This window comes from Mixophyes fleayi, chromosome 4 (genome assembly GCF_038048845.1).
Source record: "Mixophyes fleayi isolate aMixFle1 chromosome 4, aMixFle1.hap1, whole genome shotgun sequence".
NCBI lineage: Eukaryota > Metazoa > Chordata > Amphibia > Anura > Limnodynastidae > Mixophyes > Mixophyes fleayi.
The window spans coordinates 133,421,658-133,449,623 of record NC_134405.1 but is presented as its reverse complement, the minus strand read 5'-3'; the positions used below and the strand labels follow the sequence as shown (position 1 = coordinate 133,449,623).

The following is a 27,966-nucleotide window of genomic DNA, read 5'->3' as shown; positions in this document are numbered from 1 at the left end:
GTGGAACTAAATAAAATGTAAAATTAATATTATTATTATTATTATCTTAAATCACCTGCATTCCTGCAACCCCAAAAATGGCAAGTCTCACAATACCTTTAACTGTCTACACAGGAGACTCCCTATCCGGCTTGCTAGGGCTTTTATCAAACTAAAACCCAACCCACATGAACTTCCAACTTGCATGAAGGCTTCAACAACACTGCTGCCTTTTGGAATTACGGTAGGCAAGTGGTAATAGGATCTCTTGTGCTGGACCATTGCAAGAAGCAGAGGACCTGAATAATTTGGGTATTGTCTGTATTTTATTTTATTTTTAGGTTTGGGTAGAAATATCTTTCAAATGCAATGCCCCACATTTTAATTCAGATTTCCCCAATTGATATTAAAGTGATTTGCCATTCTGGTAAGTAATTTTTAAGTTATTTAATATATGCAATACAATTAAACATTATTATTATTATTAGCTTTTATTTATAAGGCTCCACAGAATCTGATAACTACTAAAGGTTTATTTTCAGAGTATAGAATCATTGTTGCCATAAAGTTAAAAATCAGGGTTCCTTTTCCAACAGACTGATCGCTGCATAGTCTTAATTATGACCAAACCGGCTTAACCTGCAAAATAAAAAGCAGATCCCTTCGACAGCCTTTCCTGCCTATTCAAACAAGTATTAAAGTCATGTCTACAATCCTGCATGCAGAATTCATCATGTACATATTTAGGTGTGAACCAGCAAGAACAAATGTCAGAGGAACTATATAAATATGGTTTGGCTGTGGTTAAAGCTCGGCTGCCAGGGCTCGGAAGTAAACATATCCTAACAATATATTCCTAATGCTATTGAAGTAGTCCGGGTAAAAACAACTTTACAAGAAGCTAATTTTATTTTACCAGCAAAAAAAAAGGCAGCAGAAAAGTGTACATCAATAATTTGTCAATCATTTTGTCATCTAATGAGGTCATGATTTTAAAATAAAGTTTTGCCCAGAGTTCACCATTAATGAAAACATAATAAAATACCGAAGCAAAAATGGGACTGCATATTTTATAGAGTTGCAATTATCAATCTTTACTTTTTTCCCCTTTATTGAGGTTATCATACAATTTCTAGGAAGACATTCTGGAATAGAAAAACACTGTGTAACCGACTGCAGATAGCAGGATATTATCTGTCTGACAAAATAAACTGGAAAGCCAATTTATTTAACTAGATTAAGTGTTCTAATTTTCTTATAATGTACGTAGCTTAGTTCATTTTTTTTGTGCAATATAAAATGGTCTTCTGATACTTGGCATGTCTCCATTCAGTGTAAAAGGGTTAGAAAGGCTGAGTTCCCCACAATTGTGAAAGGTTAGTGGATAGAGAAACTTGTCAAGAAAATCATAAGTCTTTCCTTGGTCAAATCTAATTGCAACGGAGCAGGTCAGATTGTTTAGTGGGGTCTGAAAAGGTCTACAGTCTTAATTGAGAAAGAAGGCCAGAATAAAAATGAAAAGGAACACTGAACCCAAAAACTGAAACATCCATATGTGAAGTACAAAGGTCAAAAGGACTATTAAGTCTTAACTATTCATTACAGTTCTGTTAAGAATTACAGTGTGTCCCCCAGCTGTCAGATTAGCTATTGCTCTTTCTTGGCGCTCTGCAACGCTTGACCTCTAAATGGTTAAAGTCAAAGTTAATTGGATTATGTTGGATGGGAAACTGATACTCATTTTCCCAGATATACAGCCTGCCGTTCTTAAAATATGGGACCCATAACTTTACAGTGTATTTTGACAGAGATCTACTAGCAATTTAAAAGCAAGTGAAAAGGCTGTGCCCCGAGGAATCTGGTTGTCCCCATACCCTCCATAAATACTCCTTCCTTCCCATTATTTTAATAAGATTTTTGTGGTATCAAAAAAATATGTTACACAACAAGCCACAATGCATTTCTTATCTCTGAGACATAACACCGATTTTTAAAAATAATAATTTTATATATATTACATATACAGCTTAAAGACAATGATCAAGATAGGCAAAAAACATCAAATTGCACTCTAAAGGATGTCAGTTATTTGACTTCAAAACTTGACATGACAAGACTGGCCATGTCGCTTGTGGGAAACAAAATACTGTACAGATAATTTAGATTAATTAGGAGACTCCAAGCCTGTGACTCTGACTTCTAAATCACTGCGTGGAAAGAGAATTTTCAAAATGACAAAATGATGTACAGGTGTGAGACGGAGAGCATGATTGACAAAATGAGTCAATTATAAATAATTCAATTATTTTGGGTAAGTTATTTAGCTTAGTAACACATATTATATATATCCATTTGATATTTATAAAATAAAATGGGCAGACTAGACAACTTAAATTGCTCTTTATCTGCTGTCACATTCAATATCATTTTGCATGGGCAATTAAAATTACGATTTTCATGGGTGTAGTTCACACTTAATATAGTACAATTACAGATGAGGCTCCATTAGTATTAGTATAAGCACAATAGAACTGTGATTAATACTACATGTATAAGGAAATACAGTATAAGGGGCAGGGTGATGACAGATGCACATTTAAGTTTTATTTTGACTTTAAATCATCCATCTTGTGCGGTATATGGGTGAGCAGAGGAAATTAATATATTATCAATTACAACTACAAATGTATGTTGTGCCCCCTGAATCCAATCCCTAAAGTACAATAAATATCGTCTTGGGAACTAGATATTAAAAGTGTTCATATAGTTATTCAGTTTGAAAATGAAAAGCAGTTCTAAGATTAATATATAAAGAGCATAAAAGCAAATGGTTATGGCCCAATATTCCACTTAGAACTTCATCCTCTGCATTTATGATCTTAGTGGACATATGACTAACTTATGAGTATACGTTCTGCTTTAAGCAGCAGTGACTCATCAGAGATAAATATGAAAGAACTCCATACATAGAAATACCAAGGAAACCAAGTTCCTCCCCAGAAAAGGATTTTTGAACCAGTAATTGTGGTATGTCCTGCAAGGGGAATGTCTGAATTGTAAAGCGCTGAAATAAAGATGCTGAACTGATTGAAAGGAAATGTCAACCATTGCGTGCTTTTCCACTCTTAATCATACGGAACAGATCCAAAAGGATAATGTTGCTTATAGAAAGCTCCTGACTATTTTGCTTAGGTAGATAAACTCTCTAGCACAGGTAGAGGTACCTTAATCTTCTTACAGATAGAAAGGGCTAATAAGCAGTCCACTGCATAAGTTCTACCTGACACCCTTCCATCATGAAAAGGTATTACAAAACAGCTTATATTAGGCAGATGATATGAGGTTGGGGGCCAAATGTATGCAGAGGACTATCTGTAAAAAGATTGCACAGTTACAGGTACCATTAGATACACTATTTTGGTGTATCTAACAAACAACAAGAAAAGCATGGTGTTCTTCAAGTAAAAATGACCCTTTGGCTAGAGTAGGTATCAATAAGGGAATCGAGTCCAGAAAGGTAGGTATTTCTTTTAAAGAATAGGATTGCTGGTAGTGGTGAACTCAGGAACAGAGCAATCCCACAGTTAGCCTTTGTGGTGAACTTTGTCGGCACATAGGTTAGCATTGCTACCAAGAAACACTGGGACCTTGGGTACAATTCTAACCCATGGTGCTACCTATATGGAGTTTGCATGTTCTTACACACATTTGTGTGGGTTTACTAATCTCATTGACAATTGTAGGAAAGCCTCACTGCTCATTCTCACTTAAACCTGTTTGCAGATTTCTCTGGGCAATTTGAGGCATGCAGGTCTTTTGAATCCTTTTGGAGGTAATAAAACAGGACAATCCTTCCTGGGCAGCCTTATGATATTGGGAGTCTCTCTAGAAGTCTGCACACACACTCTGATCACTTTAAATGGGTAATAAATATTATTTACAATCTTGGCTCTCAGCCATAATGATTTCTCTAAAATGGCCTGTAAATTCTGAAAGCAAAGAAAACTCCTAATACTTATATCTCACACAATTTCTTTGAAAGTGAGATGCAAATTATAAAAAAAAGGAAAAAGGGAAAAAAAAAAAAAAAAAAAGCATGGCATTGCAAGCGTTAGACAGACATTTCATATTCTTACTGAAATCCATGGAAGTGAACACATTTTCTCTAAAATCAAGCAACATTTAGTGTGCAATATTGAAATATTCTAAAAATATGTCTGCCTTTAACCCACTGAGAATTTTGTTTTATTAGGGAAAGTTATAATATAAGGCATCAGCCATCCTCACACATTTATGTAGCATCTTTTTCACATTTGGCTTCTCTCCTCAAAGATATACAAAATAAAGCATTCAACATGTTTGTAAACATTTTGAAACTATTTCTACACATTACTTTATTGGTGTTAATATCTTCTATTTATATAGCAGAAACCTATTTTGGAATTTTGTACAATTGACAGATAATAATAATAATAATAATAATAATAATAATAATAATAATAATAATAATAAAGTGCCAGCATCAAGTCCTTCATAGAGTCCATTATTCTATTTAACTTCTCGTTTGAACCTAAATTTTTACTCCTACCTTTGGGATTTCCATCGACTACCAAACATCAGAATAAAATGGCCCCCCATATTATCTCTGCGGCCAACTTCCAAATTGCCACCGACTGGAAACACAGGACCACCCCACCTCTCTCTGCTGTATGTACCAGAATATGGCATGTCCACTGCACGGAATTCATGACCAGCATTATTAGCAACTCGTCTATAGCTTTTAACAAAGTGTGGGACCCCTGGTTGTCCTACTTTCACTGGACGCACTAACTGCCTTCCCCCCTCCTGACGGTTTCTGCCATACTGCCCCCTCACCCCCCCCCCCCCCTCTTCACTCTTCTTTTCTTATTTCCTTCTCGACTTTAGTCCTGTCTTTTCTTGCTCCTTCTATTCGCTTTACTTTCCTTTTCAAACATAAAACTCATGGTCATTCTGATTTATTGCATATGTTGTCTATTATCTGTATTGTCTATCTTGTCTGAATGCAGTCCTTCCTGATTAGTGCAGGTTTTATATACAAGTGACTTTTGCTATTCTGATTCAGTATTCTGTATTCAGACCCTGTTATCTTGTTTTTTTGACCGTTAATAAAAGCTAATTTTCAAAATAAAGTGCCACCATCTTTGGCACAGAGTGATATACATAGGACATTATAGCAATGACATGTGTTGCTATGTAAAATATAAATGTATAACATATATTACACAAACACGAGACAAGAGGACTAGAAGCCCTGAAGGATAAAACAAGCATCAATTATTAACAATACCAAACTTAAGACAAAGAGTGTGAAGAATCCATTTGTTTGTGCAAAATAAAAGAATCATCTGTTACACTTGAATAATTAATGTATGTATCTAAATGTATAATACATTATAAATGCAAGGTATTACACATTGTGAAAAAAACATGCTGTGAACACTTTTCAGAACTGCCAAGCCCTAATACAGTACAGTACAACTTTTCTTTCTATAGGCAATGCCTGCATGTATTCTGGAACAACTAATATTTGCTTAAGGGGTGTATTTAAAATACAATTAAATCATATTATGACCATGATAGATATAACTACAAATCTGAATTTTTCACTTAAGTATTTTACAGCAGCACAAATCTTACATAAAATAGTGCTGTAAAACTGATATAAAAATAACTGGTACCTGATTTAACAAAATTAAAAAAATATGCAGTCAAAAGTCACTGTACAACCACAAGTAAAAGGCAAAATATTACATTGTACACATGCAAGGACAGCACTGAATGCATTAAACATGGGAAGAAGCAGCACACAATGATAGCTGGACATGAAAGAAGGAGATTTGTGGGCGGAGGGAATCCCAGAGAATGAAGAGTATAGGGAACATCCCCAAACATGTGTAGGAGTAAATGTGTTTGAAAATGGGAAAAGAGATGGGGGCTGAGGAGGGAGAGAAAAAAATGTGCAAGAGCAAAGATAGATGTGGCAATATGGAAAATGTCAATGAATGGAATTTGATAGTTTTACAATCAAAGCAGTAGGAGAAGCAGCGGTATGGTACCACCGTATATACTTTGATGTGTGTGTTATATATATATATATATATATATATATATATATATATATATATATATATATATATATATATTAAACAAGCTCGATGTCAGAAAAATAAAACAAAAATAAGAGTTGCAAGGGTATATGTCTATGTGTAAGGCATAGCAAGGTAAATATATAAGCATGTCATTTTATTCATTATCGTTTGAAATGTATATACACAATGTGCTAATACTGTATATCTTATCTTGTCACTTCACTATAATATATATATATATATATATATATATATATATATATATATATATATATAAAAACATTTTTATTTGCACACACACACACACTGTCTATGTCCATTCGCTGCACATCCTGCACTGGCCTCTCCCCTCCACATACCTTCCACATTAACCCTACCCATTCCAAGCCGGACAATACACGGAAACTGCAGGAGGAAACAATGCTGTAACCACTCCCCTGCCAGAATCCTGTAAAAGTAGCTATTAATCCAGATACCTGAATACTCTTTTAACTATTCTGCCACAGACCTGCAAGCTGCTGTATTAACTCTTTCACTGCCAGAGGCCTGCAGAGTCATTGTTTATGTTTTCTTATGCCTCACCTGCATGGTAAGAATCCTTTAAAACCTCTCCCCTCTTAGCACCACCTTGCCGGCATATGCGACAGCACACCCTAAACAAATCGCTTGTATTCCAAAGACAAAAAAGTATTATGTAAAAATGAATACACACCTATATATATATATATATACGAGTTATACGAGTTTTATGATTTAACCCTAAAAGACTTTGATCAGGGGTAATGTAATGCTACTTGTAGAAGCCCTTTTAAACTATTAAGGGTCTATTTTTGACCTAGCGTATTTCTTATAGCATTGATAAGAAATGATTTAACATGTCTATTTATAAAAATTGTTCAGCAGGGACAGCAGCGCTGATTGGAGCCTGGCCCTGCAAAAAGTTTATAGTAAAATAATCGCAGGTTCCTACGGCCAGAGTGAATTTGCGATGACAAGAGCATGAAGATGCATCTCATGCGATGTTCTCCTCATATGCAACATCGGCTAATGCCATCTTCAGATAGTGAATGATGAGGCTGGGATGGCATCTGCTGCGGTCCTATAAACATAAATAGCCTTGTTACTAATTCTTGCGGTAATCCCCCAAAAACCGCAGTTTTCAGGAAATTTTTACCTCTTCAGATGTTGATAAATAGGCCGCTTAATGCGTTATGTGCCTGAACTTTACAACAATGTTTCTGCAAACCGCACAGAATTCTACACAATGCAATAGAGAGTACAGCAAAAAAGGACACGCTTCGGTTGTCATCCTTCGTACAGTACAAAAAAAAATTGGTATGGTGAACAAAAGATATCCTTATCATGCATGGTATTATGTTATTTTCAAACAGTATGCTATGCAGTATGGAGAACACATAAATAAGTGCACTGCATGGCAAAAAAAAAAAAAATACTACAGTGTTCTCCCCAGAAAATTTTGACAGCTGGGTGGCATTAAGAATTAGCCAGGTGAGGGCTGTGTAATAGATCGCAATAATAATAATATAGAAAAAAATGTTGGAGGTTATTGCCCGCTTAATGGCTGGTCTGGACACACTTTTTTTTTTTCATGCCGAACTTCTGCCTGCCTGGACTGGTCAGTGGTCTAACACACTCTGCTGGCTGCAGTGCTCACACAGTGCTTATTATAATAGGATAAACAATGGTTTGTCCTACTGTAATAGGACTTCTTCATATTTTAAGAGAAGAGTAGAAAGTAAATACAGCCAAATGGAGCACCAAGGAAATAGGTCCATGGAAGAACACTGCTGCACATAAGATCCAAATGTTCATCATGTGTAGACTTATATCTTGCACATGCAGTACATCCTAATGCACAATTTTATAACCCTACAATGTCAAAATATAGTCTCAAACGGTCACCAGCTCCACTAATCTGCCCTGTCCCTCATCTCTCAAGTACTACTAATACAGAGAAAACACTGCCAATAGCGACAGCCTAACTATCGCTCGGATTGGCTGGAGGTTGTTATGAAGAGTTAAGCTAGGTATACAGCTATGCAATTTTCGTGCTAATCACACAATTCACAAACGTTTGATCAGAAATTGCAAAAGTGTGTACGCTTCCATAATCAAGGTTTATTGTAACACATCACATCTGTTGATTTGAATTTATAAAACCTCCTAAAAATCATGATCAACAATGGAACGATGTAGGGAAATGTGGAAGTGTGTATGCACTCACAACCAACAGTGTAGGCTGATATCTGTAAAGGTTGTACAGAGTCACGATCATTTCAGCAGAGGAGTATGAGATGAAGAGCACAGATCTGAAGGTAAATGGTGTAGGTGTGTACAAATGAATCAGCATGCTCATTAGGACTTTCAGCTGTAGGCGAAATCGTTACAGAAATTGAATATGTGTGTACCCAGCTTTAGACTGAAACCAAGGCAAATGCTCACTCTCTGGTGGCTTCACATGTCATACAGTTGAAACATGTGATTTACCTGTTATGAAATTGAATTAAAATGTTGGCAAAACATGCACACAATGCATCAGAACATCCATACTTATACTATATCCCTACTACTGTAGTATGTGTGTCTTTCAGATAAGGATACAAGCACCAGATTCCCACCATTTGGTGGTGGAAAGGAGAGGTTTGCATTTAAATATTAGTAAATTATGTGCATGCTGCATTCTCACACACTGTGTGCATATGCTTCATGAGTCTGTGCTCCCATGTTCATCATCCTTCCGCTCATGCGCTGGGTGTACTCACCAATCCTTTGGAGCCAGCGAATTTCCCCTCCACCCACTTACTGCACACACTGGGGTTTTGCAGCAGGTAATGGTGTCCAATGATTATATATATATTATATATAATGATAAGGAACACAAACATGTGTACAATTTGTTAAAATGTGTATACGTGGAGGGCAGTAGGAAGACAATAAATTGAAGCTATAGATATCTGAGATGTTTACAGGAAAGAGGACAAAACAACTTGTGCTCTGTTTTACGGTAAAGAGGGGAGAGGAGGAGCCTAGTTTAGGAGGAGAAGCAAGTTTTTCCTGAACAGACCTAAGTAGTAATTGCATAATGTACAGTAGCCTGCTGTTCTCTCAGATGATAGCCTCTTTGAAGGCTTAAGTAATAAATTAAATGGCTTACTCCATTCTCGGTTGACAAACAACAAAACAAAATTTAACATATATTAGATTCAGTCAATGCACAGGACCATAAAAATGGTAAAACATATATGTTGTAAAACATTTTAATTATAAAAAGGAATTTGCCTTGTAGCTATAAAGCTGTAGATCACCAAACAAACAAAAGTTTTAATCGGATTTTAAATATTATGCCATAAAAAAAACTAGTTAACAAACAGAAAATATACAGCATGACATGTTGCCATTTACCTACAACTGCTTCCCTGAGGGCTGGGAAAAGGAGAGTTGCAGTATAGGAGAGGGGTGATCATGCTTTCCTATAAAGAATTAATTGTATGCGCCTCTATGTTATAGGGTCATGTGACACACGTGCTTCCTCTCCCTACAGCTGTTCCCAGTATGAGAACGCATGGCTCAGTGTACAACTAAGGAGATCTGGTACAATCTTTACCAGCAGTTCATAATGAATAATAATGTGAGCCAACGGCATGAACCCAAACCTGAACCCAAGCGAGTATTGTGGGTCAAGCGAGAAATAGGCTACCACTGGCATGAAGAAAAAAATAATATATTAAAAGAGGTTGTAAAGATTACATGAGATAAATGGTGTATGCTGATTTCCACAGCAGTCGGCCAGGATAGTTTTTAAGTGCAGAAAACTTTTAGTGCCATAGAGGTCAACTCACAATAAATTAGATCTCACTCTGAAAAGCATTGAAGGCTCTCTAAACCTCACCTGGATGATGCTGTCAAAACCAGCATACACCATTTACTGCATGGTATTTGTACAACCCCTTAAAAAAATTCAGTTTACTTTGGGTACTAGACTTTCCAGGTTTACAACGTGATCACCCTTTACTCAGTGTATAAACAACTGAATTGGTCATAGCTGTTAGGAAGCAGTCAATGAGGGATTGTGATGAATAGATCTACAACTGCAGTAGGAATAGCAGCAGCAGTAGTACTTTAGGAATAAAAAAAACCACTCCCCTTTAATTGGTGATCTGTGGTAGGAAAACATAGTTTTATACATATGGCATACAGGAATTGTGTGAGCAAGGTCTATTTATAGATCTGGAGGAAATGGACATGGTGTGGGTGACCGGCTTCTAAGAAGAAGCTTCTACTATAAACCTGGAACAGTGAGATCAAAGAATTAATAAGGCAGCAACTGAAATGGTGTCTGTCATCTCCTACACTTATCAACCTAAGCATTTCTATTAGCCGAATGTACACGATCTGTCATTATGGGGGCAGATGCAATTAGCAGCCAGGAGTTTCTATGCACAATACTGACCACAACAATACAAAAATCTTTGCTCATTTTCCCCTCTATAAAGTGCAAGCAACAATAAGCAAATATTTAAACCAGAAACATCCTGCAGAGACTCTTGATTAATTGAATCAGCCCCAAAAATTGACACTTATTATAATTTTTGAATCTACTTGCAAGGCAGGAACCACTAGTGTAGATGTTTACATCAGTAAAATTAGCAGTCTCCATATTTTTCAGAGGCAAAACTCTTAGTGTATATGAACATTGAAATTTTGTGGATGGGTATTATGGGGGAAAGAATAGTAAGATGATGGGTACTTTGAGGCAGATGGATAGTGCTCCTCACTGACAGACTATAGTCTTTTCCACATGTATCCAAACAAAAGAGGTGTGGCACCCCCCACTGAGACAAAGCCAGACCGTCTGTGCCTTTGCAAAGGGACACCAGTGACAGAAGGATCTGACACATGGCCCTCAGAATGTGTCCCACCCTGCTAGAATGACAAATGTAATGCACCAGTATCACACTACAATTATTACATGAGATCACAGAGTCTTCCCACTGGCCACTGTGTCCAGAAGGTGAGAGTATGCTCCTACTCTCTTTTAAATACAACACACAGATTTTCACCACTATGTATAATCAATTGGAGTTATTTGCGTTGTTGCTGCAATCACTGAGGATTTCACACCATAGTCATCAATGCAAGAAATTAGCTGAAACAAACTGAAATGGTCAGCTATGAAATATGAAGATAAAGTATATTGTTCCATGTTAATCTGACTTTCCATTGCAGATTTGTTAAAAAGTAAAGTATCCAATTCACTAACGCTACCTGCAACTCCTCCCATACCTTTAGACCAGTGTCACAAAAAAGCTGACATCACTACCCTTGTCCTGTAGATGAATTAACCAAACCAAACCAAACAGTGAGAACTTTTTGCAGTGCAGAAATGCACTGTCAGTCACTCTAGGTCTCTCTACATATTAATGTACATATTTAGTTAAGTAAAAATTATATTATCCAACTCTGTAATATACAGCTTTAACACATATTAGACCAGATCCCACAAGCACTGCAGTAGCATTATTAGACGCTAGTAAAGACAAGAGTAAAAATGCATTTCACACAATTTTGTTACTATCATTATTTCCAGCATTTGGAGTTCACTTGGAGCAAATGTTTAGCCACAGGAAAAGCATGTGAAGAACAAGATGCATTCTGAATACTATCACAAACTAAGAACAAAATTGGGAGCCCTGGACTGGCAACTTTGTCACCCAAGTGGCACCAGTTTGATAAATAGCTAATAAGTGCTAATAGCCTTGACTATTATATAAAAAGAAATTCAAAAGCCGAAATTAAAAAATAAATAAATACACATATACAGTTTTAAAATAATGTATTATTGAATAAAAGACTCCCCAAAACTCCAGTTCACCAGTTTATTAAATAACAAATAAAATATTTTTTCTGTCATGATATGACGTTGTCCAAGTCGGAGAGCAGCAAAATTGCCAATCATTAAAATTCAATTTGACATTTATATGGAGCAGTTATGTTTACTTCTCAAGGTGAATATCCATGTCGCCTCTGATGAGGCAAGCACTATATTATCCTCCATTTCTTTTCTCTATACATACACTATGCCAATATGATTTATTACTAGTTAGATAGATAGAAAGATAAATTAAATATCCAAAACCTCATTTTTTTTTTTGAGGTTTTGAATAAGTACTTATAGCAATGACAAAAATCCAACGGTGAATTCTTCTAGAGGATCAAGTCTTTCAATATGTATTGTTTATGCCTGCTAACATGAAGTTAAAGCCATTCAATGACACTGGTGTGTATGTGAGTTTTAAAATTAATTTAGTGTAACATTGTTACATAAGTGTAACATGTAAATTTGACATGTTAATGTATTGTATTTGTTGTTTTAAGATAACTTTGTTAGTTTGCAAATTTGTTTTTTGCCAAGTACCCATATTTTTACAGTTTATGTCAGACATACCATGGTGACAGATGGGCGTAAAATGTGATGTGTCATATGGGTCACAAAGGAATGACATCCGCCAGCATAGCACATGTGACAGTGTGGAATACAGATTGACACAGAAATCAGGGTAAAACAGTGAAATGATTATTGCAACTTCTAAATCAAAAGACACAGGCACTGCCTCACACGCCACTAACCAAGACGGACATGTATAGGAATTTAAGCTCTACAGGTCAAGTTCACTCGTATACTGTTATTAATATATTGTTATAAAAGTAGATGTGTTATGTCCCACTATTACATAGGGCTGTAGAACAATATGGTGACTAATATAAATTATAATAACAAACAATAGCAATAAACAATTAAATGTAGATGATGATGAACAATACAATTAATCTAACAGATGCTAGAGTGGCTAAAAATAAATATATATTACATTAATACTGGGCTACAAAGACTAACATACCAATAGATTGGATACCAAGCTTGATGTAAAACTAGTGAAACTAGTGTACAAATTGGACACCTAATTTGAATGTATATAGAAGATGATGGCATAGATATTAGCACACAAATTGCCAGGGCAAGGAAACAACAGTAACAAGATAAGTGGCACACACAAATGAATTATGTCAGTGATGGCCAACCTGATACACATCAGTGGCCGCATGGATGGTCCACTAACCTTCAAAAGGGCTGCACATCAGCCTTAATTTCAGCAATTAGTTGAAACAAACCATTTAATCAAAGAAGAGACACCTATATGTGATAATATCACAACAGGCATTTTAAATAAGTGTTACAACCTATAACAATTAAATCTGAAAGAGGAAGAAGCAGAGGACTGCAGGTGATGGCTGGAGGGCCCACATGTGCCACATTGCCAGTTTCTAGTGCGCCACAGGGAAACAGATGTAACGACATTACCAGAGTGACACTAGGACACACCAAAAAATAACAAGATCACACAAGAACCTGTTATATGTACACATACATATACTTTGGTGACACCGGTGAATGTCAAAGAGAGATACAGTCCTGTTGCCTGTAATGAAATGAAAGGCTATTTTGGACAACCAAAATCAAAATGAATAGTTAGTTACACAAAGATGAAACAGACTGTACATTATTCAATCATGTGAACTTGTGATATGAAATGGAGCCCAATCTCAAAAGACTCAAAAAAAACCTGACTTGTTTGTAAACTTCAATGCCATGTTGGCAACCTTGCATGACCCAGTCCTCTAAAAACACCCCTAATTACTATGTTATTTAAACTACTGTATATGTCAGTGATAAATGCAGTATTTATGACTTAGGCCCACGGAGGCTAACACTGCCCTTGTGATAAAATGACTGCAATATATACCAATTGTGCCAGAATGACTAAAATACCATCCACACAATCACTGTAGTGTAAAGCACTGACCCCAAATGACATACAGTATGTGTGATCCAAAACTCAAGTGTTCCAGAGAATGACATATGAATATGACCAGTACAAACACATGTTGTATCTTTTGATATGACGAGAAAGGCAATTTATAAAGCACCAGAGGGTACATTCAGCGGCAACAAATGACTCACTGATAGTAGTAATGGACTCTAAATGAGATCTATCATTCCAAATAAAATGAAGTGCCACTGTACATGACTCAACGATGGAGATTGCACTTTCCCGTTATGGGATATCCTGGGTTTGTCTCCCATCATGTGAAAATGTCAACGTCCCACAACATGAAAAGGGCTTTGTGCAACAAGCAGAAAGCCACTGCTTAACCCCTCATTGGACTGTTCCCAAGAGAGACTAGCAACACTCTACAATAGCTTCTATAAAATGACAACACTTATGAGTGCAGAGATGTTACAGACACCATTTTATTCTATGTCCGCAGAGACAGTGGCCTCCTGCTTTAATAATCAGGACTATCCTATCTGGGTCAGGGCAGATTTCAGTGACAGATGTTACTGCACTGGCTGTTCTTTCAGGCCAATCTTTATCTCCTGTTTCATCCATGTGACACCAGGCAGAGACAGACCACTACTACTGTGATGTAGCCAATATCTGACACAACAAATGTCCTCCACTAAAAATGCTTCAACTTTATCCCTCCATTTTTCAACACTGCTAAATATTGCTGCTCCTATACTACTGATAAACAATAGACACGCATCGAACTCACGTTAATGCGCGTACTTAACACATCTGAAATGGAGGGATGCAAGCAATGCATCCATATAACCATTGAATTGATATTTTAATGTATAAATGTTTTGGCCTGAAAAGAGAACAGGAACATTATAACCAAACATGCAGAACTCTGTTTAACAGCTACAGACATTACTCATGCAACTACTAGAAAGAACACTACTGAACAATTTACTTAAAAGGTTTGTTGCTCTTTATTCTAGCAGGAAGAGGTCACTGTTGCTATAAATAAAACAAAGAGCAACAAAATGAAGGTTAAAAGCTCTAAATAAAATAATAATAAAAAAAACAAAACAAAACAAAAAGGTAGGACACAGAACAAACTGGCTTAAAATATGTAAGCTAGACTTAGCACTAGTAAAGTGATAGTATAGGAAAATTCATTAAAAGATAATTCTCGAGATCCTAGATATATATTAAATGCAAAAAAAACATAACAATGAGCTGAAGCACTGGAATTTAAACAATGTTTCTAACAGGAATTATATGCATGAAACAGTTTATAAATTTAAATTGCAATGTGGAGTTACATGCAATAATAGTTTTTAGCAAAGAGCCTAACAAGTCAAAAAGGGCTAGTATAGAAAAGAACCACAATATGCACATAGAGCATTACAGATCATAGTATTGGATAATATGTCAAAAGTGTTGAATTTATAAAAACAAGAGTGGTTATGAATGGAGGGAAGATATGACAAGTTGTTAGGAGTGGTTACATGGATAAAGGGGTCTCTCTAGGGTGGGGTCCCATGGAGTAATAGGAGGATCTACAATATAGGCAGAAATAGGATGTCACAGAACTATTTCTTGAGGGAATCTTATGTTTCAGGATAGCATATTAAACATGTCTCTTTGCAGATCTCTACAGAATATGTGAGAGCTAGATAAAAAAAAAACACTACTGTACACTTTATCAAACTGGACTACTGTTTTCCCTGGTATAAGTGCTGACGGTTTTTTTTTTATTTTAGGGGGTTTATAACATTTGACTCAGTCTTCTTACTAGATAACACTACAGAAAATGCTAAAATGTTGACACTGATTAAAAATGGGTTTTCAGACACATAATTTAATTGGATCATTGACATAGACTATAGCAAACTGAAAGGGGCTCAGAGCACTGCCCCATAGTTCAAGTACTCTACTCATATCCAAAATATTGTCAGACATACCACAAATACCGAACATACTGACAGCAATATTAACACTGCATATCTTAAATAAACCATACACATACAGATTACCCAAAGGGAATGCTTGGCATGGGGCTGGGATACAGATCTGGCAGAGAAGCTGAAGGGAGGTAAGGGAGTTGAGGATGAACGGGTATTTGGGACGAGTGATGTGGTGTTTGTGTGGTATGGGGAAGGAAGGATATCATGGACATTATTACTAACCGATGAGAGGGAGTGACATGAGTCGTCTTGTGAGGTGACACATTCTTGTAAATAGGAATATTGGGGGGTAAATAATCTAAGACATGCTGTGGATTTAGGGTGTGTGGCAGGCGCAGTAAGTAAGAATTATACGTATAGGACTGACATTAAAAACTCAGTTACCCTGTTCTCTGTCCCCGAAGATCTCAGGCCTCCTGACAGCAGGAAGAGACATCCAGAGAGTGTAAGAGACAGCCAACCAGCTCAGTCCGATGAGACGTCATTAGAATGGTTGCCACCTAGTCCAAAGACAGCCGCTGATTTATCCAAAGACAGTGGGAGTGAGACAGTCAAATAAGGCCTTGAAGTGGGGTCGGTCCACAAGCATCCGTACAGTCAGGATAGATCATCTAGAGAGGGCTAGCAGGGGCCTTGGAGATACTGAGGGCCTTTCTTGATAGACAGTCCGGAAAGGCCGAGGACTCGTAGACACTTAGCTCGTCTGGGCGGGGGGGACACTTAGGAGACAGCTCACAGATGTCTCTCCCAATCCCAGCAGGAAGAGACCCCGAAGTCAGCAGCAGGAGAGAGACAGAGACTGCAGGATGTGACTGCAGGGCGGAGAGAGGGGGAGGGAGCAGCCTGAACAGGCGTGTTCAGAGAAAGACAGAGATTTACTACATGGAGATCTGCTAGGAGGACGGATACACTGAGACAGCGCCTTGCAGGGCAGGCACGGATGCTTCCCTGGTGCACGGATCCAGCACGGCAGAGAAAGCGCAACTGAATTGTGGACACTTCAAGAAAAAGACATCATGGACATCAATGGGCCTTCAGTACACATGGACTGCTGAGACTGCACAGGTCCGTCTAATGAGACCTAAGTCTAGGAAACTCACTTGGAATAAGTGTTTATACTAAGCAAACTTATTTGCCAGTACATAGAGGTTCAATTAAAAGAAAGTGCAAGTGTAGGGAGTGCTTGTGTAAATGTAAACAGAAGGAGTTATCACAGGAACACCAGGGTAACAATAGGACTGGCTCTGTGCTAATTGTGTAAGCCATAGTATGACACGCAGAAACCGTGAGAGACATGTTATGTAAGTGCTAGGAGCAAGGTATTATTATTACCATTTATTTATATACTGGGTATTTCATTTCTCTCCCTTTAAGCCGATACCATATCATGACAAAAAGTTATCCACATACATTTTAAGAGTTACCAGTCATTCAAAAATACTTACACTATACTGCCAATACTATGTATATCCAAACTAGTAATAATCACAATAAAATAGGCTTCTCCCAGTAAGCAGTGTTTGTGAGGCTTTTGTGCCCATAGGCTACATCCACTCAACTTTTTTTTGGGAGTGCAGGGAGCACTGGTGTGTGAATTAGTGAGAAAAAATATTCAAAGATAATGTTTCATATTCCTGCCTAATTCAATGTGCTTCCTGCATGCCTGCAAAAAGTCAGTGTGGACTAAGTCTTAGCCAAGGAGGAAGGAATAGGCTTCACATAAATATACAGAGTAGCTTAATTTTCTGGAATTAAGAAGCCATATAAATAGCCAATCTTGTGGCCGAGGTAGCAATTGCATTATTCCCTTTCTCATCTCTTATATACAAATGTGTATGGTAGTTTGTATGATTCATTTTAATTTAAATGACAAATATTTCAAGTTTCAAGGATTATTAGATTTACCAACTGAACAATACAATTAATACATCATATAGGTTTTTCCCCCCACACACATTGGTAAAAAGCTATTATATTATGTAATTCAACTGAAATATTATGGCCAAGGCACATGGGAGATTTGGTGCAGCATTTTACAAAATTTAATTTTATCTCTATTGTTGATGTCACTATTGTCTGTAGCAGTGATTTATAATCACAATAACAAAACAGTTGTGCAACATGTTATCAGCGATGTATCACTGTGCACAAATAAAGAAAAAGGTAACAAAACTCCCATCTAAGCCATGTACAATGTTCTTGACGAAGACTCAAGACTGAATTCAGTGACCAGGCACCAACAGTTCTCTTGTGGTGTGCACTAATCAGAACTGAGGGCACTACCTATGTTTGTGTTACTAGAAGTCAAGTAATTATACTAAAATGAAATTTATTAGAATTATAATCAAACTAAATTGGTTAGTCTGTTAGTTAAAAACGAATTCTCATGTGCTATAAGGAATAACAAGCCCTCTGTTTTGAAAACATACTACAAGTTACTTTTGAGTTTCATATACAGTATCTCATATATAATATTTGAGGCATAATATATGTAGAAACGCCAGTATATATATACCATATTAGTCAGTCTTTAGTGATGTCAAAAGTGCTTTTTAGTGATCTGTGAAGTCATTTACATTAGTTGACTCATTGTAAACGTGTTCGATCAAGGAGAGTAAACCACACCTAGTTGTGAGGATCACCTCATATGAGCAATTTGTATTGTTCCAAAGTGAAACTTCTGTACTATAAGAAATGATGTATGCTTTACCACTGAACTAAACAGGTGCAAAACTGTTAGCAGGCTGTACACAACAATGCTGATGATTGGCACATTACTGTGGTTGGCCTGTATAAGCCACCACAATAACTGGATCACATATAGAACAGGGTACAATAGCATGTGACGAAATTGTAAACTCTTGACAGTAGACCCTTGTGCTAAATGAAGGATCGACCCATGTGAACCCAATATTTTAGGTCTTTTGTGATAGTTTTTACTTCGTTCTGTGTTTAGCAGTAATTGTTCCTGTATTGTGCAGTTTATATATATATATATATATATATATATATATATATATATATATATATATATATATATATATATATGAGAGAGAGAATTTTTATATGTTTTGGGTTTCTTTTTGCTGTTTAAAAAAGTATTTTTCTCATAGTATGTCAGCATTTTTGCACCGTCGCACTGTGTGCACACTTGCGATGAGTGATGAACAAACCGTAACTAGTTAAGCAGTTTCCCTACCCCTCTTGTCATATATACAGTTCTTGGCAAACTGTAAAGGGTGCTAATAAAAAATAAATTTTACTGGGGATATTGCACCTAGAATGGGGTTCAGGGTATGCAAATAGTTCACAAAAAGCCCTGATCCATCTATTTAATCTCAGGCCCTAGCTTTTTTTTTTCATTGGAACCCGATGTCCTTCTGATGGACTGTACAAAACATAACCTATTGTTATGTCTGATGTTACATTCTGCCTTCTTTTATCTGGTAACATCTATGTCATGTTCCTATCATTACTAAATACATAAATACACCTATATGACCTAAAGTTTACTCATTCATAATAAGTCTAAATTGTGGGAAAATAAGCATCATGAGATAAAATGTCATGGAAAAATAGGAACTGTCCTGGAAAACTTGGGACACGTGAGGGCCATAATCATTATTCTCTACAGCAGTGTGGCTTATGTTGAGCGTTTTCTGGTATCACAATATGGAGAGCTGAATCCATTTATTAATATAGTATATGAAGGTGTAACATTATATCAAAATATAGGTGGAGGAGTGCTGCTGATTTCTGAGCTGGCATATGGGCCGACTGCACTTGTTCAATAAAACCCCGTTTGGGCTTTCAAATTTGGAAGTGAAAGCCCACAAGGGGCTTCTCTATGCATGTGCCGCCCTCTTTCTTACCACCCCCGCACTTGCACAGAAAAATGGGGCATCATTGGTAGGGGTAGCAGATTGACTGGAATCTGCGGGCTCTGCTGACCTCCGCACCATAAAGCCATTGAGATGCCACTACTGATAGTACCTACATCAATATTAGGAGGGGTGAGGGTAAGCTGTGCTTTTTCTACACAGCCATGGTCACCAGTTATCACATTTAAGTTCAGAGTAGAGTTTTGTGAACCGCCTTGAGAATCTATACCAACAAGGAAATGAAGATAATGTCTTCAACATTAGTTCTGATCCTAGAAGAAGATATTTGTTTAAGTCAGCTGTGTAGCATGGTTCATTTAAGTTATAGTATCCTGTAAATTCTGCCTACATAACCACACTTTCAAGATGATCTTGCTATTGAAGGTTTCATATTGTAAAGCAAATGACAATACCATTTTTACTTGAATTTTCAGCTTCCTTGTTCCTGCATTCTTTTGTTTGCAAAACATGAGTGTAAAGATGTATAGTGATAAGCTTAAAGATGTTCCATTTCTAGTAGCATAACCATATTAACTGGAAAGTATTACTAAAACATATTTTAAGCATCACTCAAAACAGCAAATTGCGCTTTTTCAGTCAATGAGGCACCTGCTTACTTGTTCTTCATTGTTCTAGGTAACTAAATCCGTACAGTATATCTATAAATGACCGGAATCATGCCCAGATTATATCTACTCAAATAAAGCATGAGCGACGTAGTGGATGAAACTTTGATTTGTGTATTATAATGATATATAATATAAGGCATGGCCGTTAATAACATTGTGCAAATGTATATTGTTATACAGTTGTAGACAAACATATTGGCACCATTGCACTTTTTTCAAAGAAATAAAATCTCCTAAATTGAAATTAACAATAGTATTTGGTCTCCGCAATTCTTTCTCTGTTAATATCACAGAATTTTTGTTTTTGATTCTGAATTTAACACTATATATCCTTTTAAATCAGAACACTGAAATAATTGGTTTTAACTAAATTATTGACTCTAGACTTAATATTTGATAGCACAGCCTTGGGTCTAAATAACTGCAATCAACCACTAACTATAGCCAAGGATGAGCTTCCTGCACATCTCTACTGGCAGTTTGGTCCACACTTCTCGCACCAATTTTCCCAGATTTGAAGGGTGCCTTCTCAAAACTGCTACTTTCTTTTTCTAAAGTTTAATTTTTGCAATCATGAAAATAATACAACCAACATTGAAAGTATTCAAGTACAGAAATGAGGGAGCATATATAAACAGAAAAAAAAGAATAAAAGCACAGTAACTATAACCAGCGCAGCAACATAATTGGATATAAAAATAGTTGCAGAGAATGACCAAGAGGTTTTTTTTTCTTAAGAAATCAGGAAATAGTAAAAGGAAGAAAAGGAAAGGGTGAAAGAAGTAACGTGGCTGCTTCTGTGTTTGACGTTCTGAAGGGCTAAAAGTGACGTTTGAGGAAGGGGAGGACTAAGATCAATGCAGAGTCCGGAGAAGGGAAATCGAGCTCAAAAGGGGAGCCATGGGTCCCAGACCTTGGTGAAAGATTTCGAGGCATTGCGAAGAATGCTAGTCATATATTCCATATGCTGAATCTGCCAGACTCTATTTATTGTGACCTGAAAGGATGGGGGGAAGGTCTGCTGCAATTTGGCATGTGGCTGCCGAGAGAATATGTCTAGCAAACTTATTCTGGTGTCAGGTTGCAGAGGGAGCTCCCAGTGGTAAAAGGAAAAATTTAGGCTCCAAGGGCACATCAACTTGGAGAATTGATTGGATCAAATATTTTATATCGGTCCAAAAATGGTTCAAATTTGGACACATTCACCAAATATAGAGGAAAGGTACCTTCATTGGAGCACTCCCATAGAGTCGGGAAGAATTCTATGAAGTCGTGAGGGCACATAGTACCAGCGGAACAACACCTTATAAACATTCTCTTATTTTGCTTGAGGCAGCATTCTCATGAATCTAGATCATTCCTTACCTATTAGAGTTTCACCAAGGTCTCTCCCAGGCTAGTTAATGTGGGTTCCCGGAGGCCAGAGGTGGATGGAGCAAGCTCATAGTTTAATGTAGAAATAAGGCCTTTCGTGAAGGAATGGCATAGACAGAGAGCTTCAAAACGGCTAGAGAGCGGAAAGAAAGGCGAGATTTGATTGTGTTGTGGAAATTACATAGTTGCAAGTATTGATAGAAGAATTTCGAGGGACTATGAAGGTGGAATTGAATGGCCACAAGTTAGGGAAATGTTGTCGTAGAGGTGAAGTCATTGAGGTATCTGACTCCTCACAAAAGCCAAGCCTGAAACACATTGGGGGCGAGCCCCGGGAACAAATCGGGGGAATAAAATAATAGTATCACGGAGGAGAGAGGTCGTACTTTTGAGAGGTAGAGTCCCACACTGATAAAGAGTGCGAAATGACTGGAAGAAGATGGGAGCGTTCTGTGTTGCGAGCCCTTGGGAGCCAGAGGACAATGGATGGCGAGAGCATACCCAGACCTTCAGCCTCAATATGAATCCAGACAGAATTCAGAACCACACCACAAAACAAACTGAGCAAGTTGGGCGGAGAAGCAATAGCGTCGGATATCTGGGATATCCAATCCTCCTCCTCGCAAGGACCTCTTGTCATATCCGGTTTGACCTTATAGCCCAAAAAACGGCAATAGAGGTCCAACTCGGCCCGGAGATGAGGTAGAGAGACAGTCAAAACATCATCTGCGTACAGCGCAATCTTAGGGGTGGAGGGGCCCACTGGTATACCAGCTATCGCCTGATTGGCCCTGATTTGGCAGCCAGATGCTTAATAATAAGAGCAAAAATGAGCAGGGAAAGGGGGCAGCCCTGATGAGAACTGTTTGAGATAACAAAGGGAGCTGAGGTCAGACCGTTTGCTGAGATCATAGCTGAAGGGGAGAAAAATAGGGCCAATATGCCATTCAGAAACTTGCCAGAGAACCCTATAGCTCAATACATTCCATCCATGAAACGCCTTTTCGGCATTGAGCACCATAAGTAGAAATAGGAGTTTATCGCAATGAAGCCAATGTATCAGGTTGACAACCGTTCTAGTGTTATCAGGGGCTTGGCACCCTGGAATAAAGTCTACCTGGTCAGGATGGATGAGGGAAGAGAGCAATTGGTTCAATCTGGAGGCCAAGATTTTAGCATAGAGTAACATTATAAGTCTATAGCTACCGCAAAGAGAAGAGTCCTTCCCCAGCTTCGGGATGACAATAATATTAGCTTTAGTGGTAGCAAAGTTGAAGGAAGCCCCCTCCAGCAGCTCAATTAAAGAACTTTGTCATATGTGGCCCCAGCACCCCGGTGAACTTTTTATAATATTGTGAGGTGAAACCATCGGGGCCTGAAGCAGATGAAGCCTTCAATGATTTAATGGCCACCAGGACTTCAGGCAGGATGATGTCTGAGTTCATGGCAGAAAGCTGCGCAAGGATAATTTTGGGAAGGGGGTTGTATATGAGATAATCCTAAAAAGTTGGAGTCAGGAGATCTCTGTGAGGAGTGGGAACAGGGATGTTATAAAAGGGGAAATAAATTTCCAGGAACTCCTGAACTTATAACTGCTATTTTCTTATATCTCCACAAGTACTCTATATGATTTAGATCTGGGGGCTAGTGTATTAAACTGCGGATTCATCAAATCACAGTTTCTTGGCAATTTTGACAGCCATATTAAAAACTGAAATTTTATTAAAGGCAAAACTTGCTGAGTTTTGCCTTTGATAAAATTGCCGTTTTAAATATGTCCATCAAAATGATAAATTTGACAAGTCCACAGTTTAATACATTTATCCCCTGGACTCATAGCTGGCCACTTCAAAACAGACTTGTCTTGAACTATTCTTGGGAACTGAGTGTTTGGGGTCATTGTCCTGCCTGAAGACCCATGAACTTCGATGGAGACCCAGCTTACATAGGGTTGATGCTTGTTATCCAAAATGGCTTAGTAATCTTCAGATTTCATGATGCAATGCACACGTTCATGGCACCCATTGTCTGATACAGCGGCCCCAAAACATCTCTGAACATCCTCCTCCATGTTTGACTGTAGGGAAGGTGTTCTTTTCTTTGAAATCTTCATTTTGCTTTCTGTAAGCAGGATGAACAAATCAGCCAATTGCTAACTAGAAAACATGAGTACACAATGGTGCGCATGTACACTATTGAATGTAATATTCTTCCTTCCTAATTGTGTTTGCCAAAAGACAGCAGCAATATCATGAATCAGCACCCAGCCAATGGTCAGTGCTTTCCCCCTCACCACAAAAAAACAAGCTGATTGTTAACCAAACACCAGAGCTTATTCTTTCCATAGGGCCAGAGATTAATCTAGTTTTGAATAACAATATTCTAGGGAAGGCAGAGAGAGGACTCTCCTCTCCTGGCCACAAGCCTTTTCCTGTACCCTCATTGCCCATTTCCATCAGTCATTGTGCTCACTGCTCGCAGTAGTGTACACAGTTTGACACCAGTTCCTTGTGCCTCCTCCTTCAGTAACATTACTCAACAACCATTTTGCATCGGACATGATATATATCAATTTCCATGTAATGCAGAATCCAAATATACATTCAGAAATTTGATATCAAGTAAGGTTCTTTTGATATTTTGAAAAATGTTAATTTGAAAAGTAAAGTATTTAATCACAGTAAGTGCTCAGCAATATTCCCTTCCTCAGTATGTGTGTAACGGTTTAATGATTGAGTTGGGTGTTCAGGACAATACTAGTGAGTGGCGATTGTTTATGGATTCTTTCAAAAGTTGTCTGAAAGCAGTGTTACTTCATAATGGGAACAAACTCTCTTCAATGCTTCTGGCCAATTCAGTGGACATGAAAGTAACTTATGAAAGTGGTGGTGTTGTTGAAGGGAATCGGATATGAGGATCATGGATGGAATCTGTGTTGTGACTTAAAGGTAGTTGTTCTGCTGTTAGGTTTGCAAGGTGGATTCACAAAATACTGCTGTTGTTGGTGTTTATGGGACAGCAGAGACACTAAAGATCACTATATCACAAAGAAGTGGCCAGAGAGAGAAACCTAAGTTGCTGGAGAGAAAAACATCAAGTACACTCCATTGGCTGAGCTGCATAAAATCATTTTACCTCCTCTTCACATTAAGTTGGGTCTAAATGAAGAATTTTGTGAAAGTTCTGGATAAATAAGGTCAGGCTATCAGTTATCTGAAGAAACAGTTTCTGAAATTAAACAATGCAAAGCTAAAAGAAGGCATATTTGTAGGCCCCACAAATACGGAAACTGCTTACGGATTAAATATTTAACACAAAAATTATGGAAATTGAGTCTGCTGCTCGGTCCTCCTTCAATGCTGCTGTGCATGGATTCTTGGGAACAGAAAAGAGACAACTATGTATCCGTATTGAATGAACTATTGGACAACTACAAGAATATGGGTTGTAGAATGACATTTAAAATTCACTTTATACATTTCCATCTACACTTTTTCCTTAACAACCTGGGTAGTGTAAGTGATGAACTGGGAGGAACGTTTTCGCCAAGACATTCTGACAATGCAGCATAATTACCAAGGATGCTGGGATCCTGCAATGACAGGGGACGACTGTTGGTTCTTTTTTAGAGAGTCCAATGAGGCACTCTGCAAACGGAAAGTGTCAACATACTATTTCCCTAAAGCAAAGTGACATTACATTTGATCTTTTATTAACAATTACATTACGGCTAATTTGGACTGTTATGTGTTTCTGAAGTTTAGATTCTGCAGTTACTAAGGGTTTCTGTAGTTTTATTCGTATTCTATAAATGAATAGTATGAGAATATTTAAATTCTATAGAGATTAATTGAAATTTTCACAAGTCTTTTTTCAGATATTTTTTTCAAATATTAACGCTTCTGTTATTTGTGTGTATTGAATAAATTATAGACAGAATCTGATTTTTTTTTCACTGAATTCAGCATCTCTAAATACATAGTCACATGCCAGATGCAGAGAATATTTTAAAATTTGTTGAGTAGTGTAATTGCTGAAGCAGAGCAGTGACTGTCCACAGGAGTAGATACAGGTACAGGGGAGTTTGGATATGTCCTCTCCTTGACATCTTAACATTTGCTGCTAATACAATGACTGCAAGAGAAAGCACAAGGAATTGGTGTCACACCGCTCTCCCTCCTAAAAACCATGAGCTGAACCACTGTAATGGTAGAGAAAGAACAGAAGGCTTATTTATTTTTGTGGGGCGGGAGCTGCAAGGCAGGTTCTGTAAATGGCATCGTAAAGTGGTGTAACACCCCTACTAAACAATCCAATCTTACTTTTCCAAATAACAACAATACCACCTCTGCTCGGAGTGGAGTTTGGGCACAAAGGAGGACACTTATGTTATTTCATCAGTAGAGCTGGAATCAGTCCGAGGAAAGACCATGACAGAGAGAATCTTAGTTTTATCAAAAGTAAAACAATGGTAAACAGAGCAATATATATATATATATAAAATATATAAATATATATATATCTACTATATAAAAGCCTAGTGGCGTGTGTCTGTGTGTGAAAAAAAAAAAAAACCAAGCTGCAGCGCCACCTGCTGGGTGGAGTTATACACTGACCTAAATTCTTAGTGTGTGTGGAAAAAAAACTCAGAAAGGGCTTAAATTTGGTATACTAAGATGTTTTTAATTTGTTAATTTAATTTGTTAATTGTTTAAAGTGTTTATAAAGATTTAAAAAAAATATATATATATTTCTTGAAGGAAAAGTGACAGTTGGGAGAGGTTGGTGGTTGCCGGGGGTGACAGTTGGGAGTGGTTGGTGGTTGCCAGGGGTGACAGAGCAAGAGGAGTGTGATACTCAGGACCGCTGAGAGAGATCCCTGTGTCTGGATAGACATCTGGATAGATGCGGCGATGAAGATGAAGGATGAGGTGATGGAGAAGAATGATGAGGTGGTGACATGTGGACAAAACCACGTTAAAAAAGGGCGCTTGCGTCGGGAAGTAACGCTCTTCCCCTGAGGAGGCCTGGGCTATGGCCCAAATGCATGACAAGAACCTTTTTAACACCTTAAGTAGCTTGATTTGACTAGAATGCATGAGTATCATGCACGGGTTAACTTGTATGTATAAATATATATATATATATATATATAATCATCATCATCACCATTTATTTATATAGCACCACTGATTCCCCAGCGCTATACAGAGAACTCACTCACATCAGTCCCTGCCCCATTGGAGCTTACAGTCTAAATTCCCTAACACACAGACACACACAGATAGAGAGTGAGAGACTAGGGTGAATTTTGATAGCAGCTAATTAACCTACTAGTATGTTTTTGGAGTGTGGGAGGAAACCAGAGCACCGAGAGGAAACCCACACAAACACAGGCAGAAAATAGAAACTCTTCACAGATAAGGCCATGGTCAGGAATTGAACTCATGAGCCCAGTGCTGTAAGACAGAAGTGCAAACAACTTAGCCACCGTGCCTTGACTAGCTTTTGCTTTTTATTTTTCTCTGTTTTAGGAAATTATTTATATTTTATAAGGTACTTATCAAACATGTAATTACAGTTTTTTAAACAAAGATTGATTGGTTTATTTACTGATTAGTATTTAATGGTTTATATTGGTTTGTTATTATATTTATATGAATATTATAGGTTATTAACATTAATTTTAATATTACCGATTTCCAAATTTTCGGAATTTTAAGTATAAAGCTAATATTTTCTTGACCACTATATAAAAATAGATTCAAATATTTGAGTTAAGGAAACTGTTATTATGTTGTTGAGAGAGGATGGGCTTAATCTGTCAGGGGATTGGTCTTAGTTTTGGGATTCTTCTTTCCGCCAGTAACCTGCTGCTGGTGACCACTATTACTGGTGCAACTTGGGCACCAGACACTCCGACTCTATGCGTCAGCTATGCAGCACCATGGTGCCCCAGTTGTAGGCAAAAAGCAGCTGCCACCACCACACTCCTTCACTAGTGCCTGGAACTGTTTGCTTACAGATGCTGTGTATAGCTGTTGTTGACTGTGGCTGGGTTTCTTTACAAATATGACAGCCGGGGGGGATGATTGAGAGCATAGATCTTATTTGTAGGTCACAGGAAAAAAGCT

The 27,966-nt window shown here is 37.6% G+C and overlaps 1 protein-coding gene across 10 annotated transcripts in view; it reads right to left on the bottom strand.

The window, feature by feature from the left end:
* MYO9A (myosin IXA) overlaps positions 1 to 16,734 on the bottom strand; it is a 67,303-nt gene extending 50,569 nt beyond the window's left edge. For 4 of the 10 annotated variants that reach the window (XM_075208343.1, XM_075208345.1, XM_075208350.1 and 1 more), the window contains exon 1: positions 16,333 to 16,734. The gene's annotated coding sequence lies outside the window, so the exon portion shown is untranslated. Of the gene's footprint in view, positions 1 to 16,315 lie in introns of all 10 variants that reach the window. The other 6 variants (XM_075208347.1, XM_075208346.1, XM_075208349.1 and 3 more) reach the window with 3 other exon arrangements.
* Positions 16,735 to 27,966: the final 11,232 nt, after the last annotated feature.